The sequence below is a fragment of the Berghia stephanieae genome, chromosome 5 (assembly GCF_034508935.2).
Source record: "Berghia stephanieae isolate SIO BIC M18660-M18661 chromosome 5, UCSD_Bste_1.3, whole genome shotgun sequence".
Lineage (NCBI taxonomy): Eukaryota > Metazoa > Mollusca > Gastropoda > Nudibranchia > Aeolidiidae > Berghia > Berghia stephanieae.
In genome coordinates this window covers 23,341,780-23,349,279 of record NC_088364.1, presented here as the reverse complement: position 1 = coordinate 23,349,279, position 7,500 = coordinate 23,341,780, and the positions used below count along the sequence as shown (strand labels likewise).

The 7,500-nt window shown below is 35.8% G+C and overlaps 1 protein-coding gene across 3 annotated transcripts in view; it reads left to right on the top strand.

The window, feature by feature from the left end:
* LOC144972617 (17-beta-hydroxysteroid dehydrogenase type 6-like) overlaps positions 1-7,500 on the top strand; it is a 99,370-nt gene that overhangs the window by 3,670 nt on the left and 88,200 nt on the right. Inside the window, exon 1 of one of the 3 annotated variants that reach the window (XM_078914055.1) lies at positions 4,314-4,915. The exons of the other annotated variants lie outside the window; for them this stretch is intronic. The gene's annotated coding sequence lies outside the window, so the exon portion shown is untranslated. Of the gene's footprint in view, positions 1-4,313; positions 4,916-7,500 lie in introns of those variants that run through there. 3 annotated transcript variants of the gene reach the window in all.

Here is a 7,500-nt window from a genome sequence, read left to right as displayed (position 1 = left end):
TTAAGGTCGTCTCGTAAAATGACCCAAATGTTGCCGTGTCTGGTATGAAATTATATGTCTTGACAAGATCAAAATACAGAATTTTGGATATTTATGCTATTTGTTGATATTTAATTTATCTACAGCAGCAAAAGTGTACTTGGAATAATGCAAATTGACTATTATGTGAGAAAGGTGTCGGATGACACAAAACAGGGAGAGTCTCCATAATGAGAGACCATTCTTGTATTTAGTCTTTAGTTTCCCTTTTCTTTGCTTTTCTACATTGCTAATTACTGAAGGCCAAAAAGGAGAATGACAATTTTCGACATATACCGGACATCTCTTGTAAACTAGATCACTCGTCATCAATGTCTTTGTCGCTTGACTCATCGCTTGACACGGAAGCAGCTTGATAAAGGCGATTTCAACAGTTCTCGTGATCATGACATTTACAAACTATTGTGCATATGGAAGCTGCGCGGCAACACAGCCGCATTTTGATGATCCACAAGGTTTTTCAGGAGAACATCCGCATTGAATAGTCTCTATCAACTCAGGTGGTACATTTGATATGTTGCTGACACTGTGATTGGAGCAAGTGCCTTGATTGCTGGTAACTTCATCCATCCATCATTGTTGTAAATCTGGGGGAAGAATATAGTATCAAATTGCTGTCTGGATGTGTGCTCTTTTGGTGTTATGACGGAACGCTTTTGAGGAATTGGGTATAGTTTTCAAGGCAGGGACCTTTTTAATGATTTTCCCCTGTTTTCTTCGGCCAAACTTTGTTCTTGGCACCAGTCATAGCTGCTTCATTGTCAACGCCAAAGCATGCATTTATGAAGAAGGTGGCTTCTTTGATAACATATTGAAAGCTGGCACTGGTGTTTCCAAGCTTGTCCAATCTGTGTCTCCTGAAAAGAACTTTGATGACTGTTTTTTTCCTATGCCATACGGTCTAGCCACATCATCACACCAAATAGCGCCGCTGCAAGAAGATAAGGCGCAATTTATTGATTTCTCGACACCATTTTCCCAATGTCAACAAGTCCATGCTCCCCATTTGCAGTGGTTGGAGTCCAAGTCAAGCTTGTGGTAGAAATGAGCTAACAGCTCCGTATCGTCACTAACCACCAAAGTGCTACTCAGCAAGGTCGCAGTGTAAAAGTTAGAACGGCACACCAACTTAATATTACACACTCCTTTGCCTACTCAAGCATCAATTCTTGCTTGATAAAATGCAAAGAAAATATTTGGCAAGTAGACTAGTCTGGTTGCCAAACCATGAACCCCCCCAAAAAAGCGTCCGCCAAATTCTTTTGGAATTTTATCAAAGTTGAACAGATCTAGATTAAATATCTGAATAGTGCTGCCTTGAGCATTTTGAGAAATGAGGTCACAAAGGTCATGAAAATGTCATTTTTTTAAATCCTCAGAAATCATTTTATAGTATACAGAATGAAAGATTTAGTCAAATTAAATGCAAAAATTTTCTATTTTTAAAATTGACCGAATAGTTGACGAATTTTAGATTTCCAAAAGATTAAGGTCACTGCCAAGGTCGTCTCGTAAAATGACCCAAATGTGTGTTTGGTATTAAATTAAAAGCCTTGACAAGACCGATATAGGTTTCTGGATATTTATGCTATTTTTTATATTTAAATTATCTACAGCGCTAAAAGTATAATTGGGTTAATGAACATTACTAATTTTGTGGGTAAAGTGTCAGATCACACCAAAAAAAAAAAAAAAAAAAAACACGGAGAGAGTCTCCATAATGAGAGACCGTGACGTGTATTGAGTCTTTAGTTTTCTTCACCTTTGCTTTTTTACATTGCTAACTACTTAAGGACAAAAAATGGAATTTCAAATTTCGTCATATATCTGACATGCATCTCTGGTAAACTAAATCACTCATCAATGTCTTCGTCGCTTGACTCATCGCTTGACATAGAAGCAGCTTGATAAAGGCCATTTCGACAGTTCTCGTGATCATGGCATTAATTAACAAACTATTGTGCTTGGAAGCTGATCGGCAACTCAGCCACATTTTGATTATACACAAGGTTTTCCAGGGAAAAAATCCGCATTGAATAGCCTCTATCAATTTGGGTGGTACACTTGATGTGTTGCTTGGCACTGTGATTGGAGCAAGTGACTTGATTGCTCGTATCATCATCCTTCCAAAAGATTATGGTTTTATGCGTTGAAATTGAACACAAACATAGACCCAAGAACTCTGTCCACTTACTTATTCCATAACACATTGTGTTAAAGGAACGAAGTCGATCGCACATCGTTTTATTGATTTTGGACCTCGAGTTGAGTGATTATGTCTCAGTTAAATGTTGATGCTATGCGTTTAGGGAATCTGCTTAAATAATCCGCAAGCCAAATTGAACATACTAACACACAAAATTGTGTGTAACCTTTAATGTTCATTGTCTGATTGATATTGGTGCTGTGCGTTTTGGTTACATAGGTCTACTCATAATATCCGCCAGCCAGATATACTTTACCAACACACAATATAACAATAATAATAATAATAATAATAATAATAATAATAATAATAATAATAATAATGATAATGATGATGATGATGATGATGATATGATTAGTATTATTATTATTATTTATTATTATTATTATTATTATTATTATTATTATTATTATTATTATTACTATTATTATACTCAGTAGAAGAGAGCAATCTGTATATGAAGCTCTACACTGAAGATCAAGCCATCAAAGAAAAATCTGAAATTGAGAGGTGGGAGGCTCTCATGACTTCCATAACATAGTCAAATGAAATCGTATTACCAAAGCAAGAAAATGAAGTAAAACAACCATGGATGAAGAATGAGATATTGCATTTAATGAAGGAAAGAAAGCAAAATAAGGATAAACCATCATATATGATAATAGATCGGGAAATAAAGAAGAGATATAAAGAGGCAAAGGAGGAATGGATAAATGAGAAATGCTCGCAAATAGACAAACTCCAAAGAGAGCATAAAACAAGGGGCAATGTTCGAAGAGATTAAGAAATTGACGAGAAACAAACAAAACAGTGGAAACTGCATAAAAGACTCTAAGGGGAATATGACAGTCGAAGAAGAAAATAGAAATGAAAACCCGATGCACATATATAGGAGGAAGTCACGAGGGTAAATCCAGGATTATACTCCTTCTTATGGAAGATGACCCTGAAGGTGCCCTTGGCTGTAGCATCGTACCCTAGGTACAGATCATTACAATCTATCCATGTACGGAATTGTCTACCTACCTCGTTGCAGTCTCGGTGGTCCACTCATGGTGGTGGCTATTAAAGTCTCCCAGAGAGATGGAAGGATGGCAAAAACCGGGACGGTAGTGTAGTCCAAGTCGCTCTTGGAGGGTTGTATATGTTGTGCAAATACAACCCGCCGTCTCCACGGGAATTCTATTCACCCCGTAATGCTTTTATGACCCTTACCCTTGCGTAAACGGTAACACTTCCTTTGAGCCTCGAAGTGTCCTCTCGTTGGATCACCGTATAGCCAAGAATCTGGAATCGAGAATGTTGTACGCTGAATAAGGATAGGTGTCCTGTAGTAGAATAATGTCATCGCTATGGACGTCCAGTAGCTTTGATAAAAGCTCATTTTTGACCATACTCTGGATCTCCATAATTCAGGACAGTATGTGCGTCAGGTCGCTGACCCCCGATATCGCATTTTCCAGCTAAAGTTGAAATGGGACGTTCGCTTATTTCTCGACCGTGCCGACGCCTAGCCATCATTGACTTATAGCCCGACACTAGTATCCAATAGGATTATTGTTTGACGTCATTTTTTAGTTTTTGCACCGTCTCGTGAGTTGTCGTTAGTAGAGCTCAAGGAGACAAGTGATTTCATTGTTTGAACTGTCGAATACCCTCATGAATTGTTTTCTTTTCTTTGCCAAAGGCTTGTCTTTTGACGTCATTTTTTGGTCAGTGTCGGGCTATAAGTTAACGACCCTGGCGACCAAAACGCGGTAGTATCTTGGTAGGCATCCAATGCTCCCCCGCCCTCAGGGAAATTTCACCCATAAATCCATATAATGATGTGAGTGGATCTTTATTTTTCCAAAGCCATTTGTCAGAAGACCCCCACCATCACAGACAACAATACAAGTAAACTACACTGTTACCAACAATGCATTTCACGACAACTCACATTAATCAAATCAGTCATTTGTAATATGACAACAACAGTAAACAATAGCAAGATCAACAACATATGACAACGCAATTATGTACTTCCACAATAACAAAAGAAATGAATATTTTATATATAAACTGTCAGTCTTGTAGGAACAATACAGACAGTATTTACGATCTACTTTTAGACAAAACTCCTGATCTTATGATTTTAATTGAAACTTGGCTTGCCCCGCAAGGAGTTGAACCCACCATCAAAGCATTGACATCACCAACCTACATTTTGAAATCATTTCCACGTTTTAACCAACTGACTGCTGTGTAGCAATTATTTTGAATGAAAATTTTGTTTAAAATGTTTTTGTCCGTCCTTATGAAAAACACCACTATGTTAGAAGCTGTGCATCTGAAGTTTCCAACCTTCCGTTCCTTTCAAAGCTTTTGGAAAAAGTCATTGTTTTTCAACTCTTGCCTCATCTAAAATAGACTAATCTAGAAGAACAGTTTCGTTTGGCATAAAAGGAGCACCACAGCGCAGAGACTGTACTTCTTCGAGTATTAAACCACCTGACTCAGCAGGCAAACGAAAATAAGCTGAACTTTCTCTGCCTTTCGGACTTATCTGCGGCATTTAACACTATTGACAGCGACATACTTCTGAGTCATCTTGAGAGAATTTATGGTATAAAAGGCACTGAACTAAACTGGTTCCGATCGTATCTTACTGACCACTGGCAGACTGTCATGGTAAGTGGTGTCAAATCCGATATGTGTCCTTTGAAATGTGGTGTTCCTCAGGGCTCGGCCCTTGGACCAGTCCTTTTTACTCTGTCAAATGTTATTAAGAAATTTAATCTTTTATATCAAGGCTACACAGATAATATTCAAATATTTAGTTCTCCTCCCTGAGATGAAGTTGTTTTGATAGGAACTCAGTAAAAATTAAAGTCTTTCCAATTTTCTACTCCAACACTAACTATAACTGATTGTGACATTTCTATTTCTGAAAAGGCTAAAAATGTAGGTGTCATTCTAAACAATAATGTGAAAATTATGTACTATGAGCTCCGTAGAATATCACAGATGCGGCCGTTTTTACCTTTCAACACCTTCCCTGCATTGGTCTTGTCACGTCTTGACTACTGCAATTCACTGCTCGCTGGTCTCTCTAATAACAAAATAAACAAGCTCCAGAGAGTACAGAATTGTGCCGCTAGGTTAGTCCTGGGAAAATGTCATCACGATGTTACAAATGACAGGCTTCAAACCTTCCACTCGCTGCCAGTCCGGGCTAGAATTGAATACAAAATAGCCCTTGTCTGCTTTGGTGTATTTGAGTCTTCTGTCCCTCTCTACTTTCCACACTTACTCCAACCATACGTACCTCTGAGAAATCTTAGATCTCACAATTTAAAATTGTTAGCATCTCCTAAAACTAAACTAAAATATTTAGGCGATAGGTCTCATGAAATTCAGACCCACGATTTAGAATGATCTCCCTCAATCTGTATCTGTGAGATATTCGAGCTCAATAGACATTTTCAACATAAAAAACCCCCTGAAAACATATCTTTTCAGAAAATATTTACTTCATTGAATGTTAAATGTTGTGTATGTGAATTTTGTATTGGTGATGCTTTTGATGCCCATCTTATGCTCTTAATTGTTTTGATATTTTGGTTGAACTGGATTTGAACTGGATTGTTACCTGGGTAAACAATGACATTTTTTTCTCTTTAAAAACAAAACAAAACCGCTTTGAGATTTCGACGAAAGGCGCTATAGAAATATGCTTATTATTATTATTATTATTATTATTATTATTATTATTATTATTATTATTATTATTATTATTATTATTATTATATTATTATTGTTATCATTATTATTATTATTATTATTATTATTATTATTATTATTATTATTATTATATATTATTATTATTATTATTATTATTATGATATTGAAAGTTTGATTGGGCGATTTTGGGCCTGTTTAGCGAGGCTCAGCAGTACATCTTTGCTTCATACCCGAAAGGTGCCGAGTTCAATCACCAGCCGCTGCAGTGTGGCCTCGCCCTAGCTCAAATTGCGGCGCTGCACTGCGGCTGACGCCTGGGTTATTCCAGTCTTCCCTTGGAATAGACTCTAGAGACAAATCCATTTTCCCTGTGGGATGAATAAAGGAAATTTTATTTGGTCTTTTTATTATTTAAATGAAGTTAAATATTGGATGGGTAGAAACCAAGTAATGTTGAACGATGAAAAGACAGAAATTTTAATCTGTGGTATCCCTAAAATGGCAAATGTTAAGGGGCTTTCTTTCGGGGATCACTTTATTTCTTTTTCTAATAACATAAAAACATTGGCGTGTTGTTTGCTTTCAATGTCCTGTCAAGTCAATAACATTATAAAAACAATGTACCTTGAAATCAGAGGAATTAGTAACCTTATCCCAACAAAAAAGCAGAAGTTTTGATAAATTCCTTTGTACTTTCAAAATTAGACTGTTGCAATTCATTACTGGTGAATGTGACAGCCTTTAGATTGTACAAAATAATGCCGCTAGGCTTTCTTTAAAACAATCTAAATTCTCCTCAGCAACCTGTCGTCTTCAAGAACTTCATTGGCTTCCCGTTGAGAAGCGAAAATTTTATAAAATTGCTACCCTGGCTTATAAATCTTTATACACTGCGTCCCAGTTGTATATTATTAATCATCTAAAGGTTGGATATACTCCAAGAACCTTGACATGAGTGATGATAAGCTCGGATTGATGAGGCAAAAAGTACTTCGTAAGGTTGGCAATCAATCCTTTCAATTCACCGCCCTCAATGATGGTATTACCTACCAGCATCCGTTATAGGTCATTCTCTCCCTTAAATTTAAAAACGAAACTCAACAAAAAAAACCTCATTTGTTTGAAATCTAATTCATTGATGATATGTTTGTGTATTTACATATTTCAAATGATATCAATGTAAAGCGCTTGGTGCCTATTTAGACGGGGTATAAAGCGTCATAAAAAGTGTTATTTATTATTGTTATTATTATTATTATTATTATTATTATTATTATTATTATTATTATTATTATTATTATTATTATTATTAATTATTATATATTCATCATTATCATATCATCATCATCATCATCATCATCATCATCATCATCATCATCATCATCATCATCATCATTATTATTATGATTATTAACAACAAGCAATAATCATTTTATATAATTATTTCTCATTTTTACTTTTTAAAAATATAAATATTAATTTATTAATTTATTTGTTTTGCAATCTTTTCAATTTTCAATTTATAGTGACAG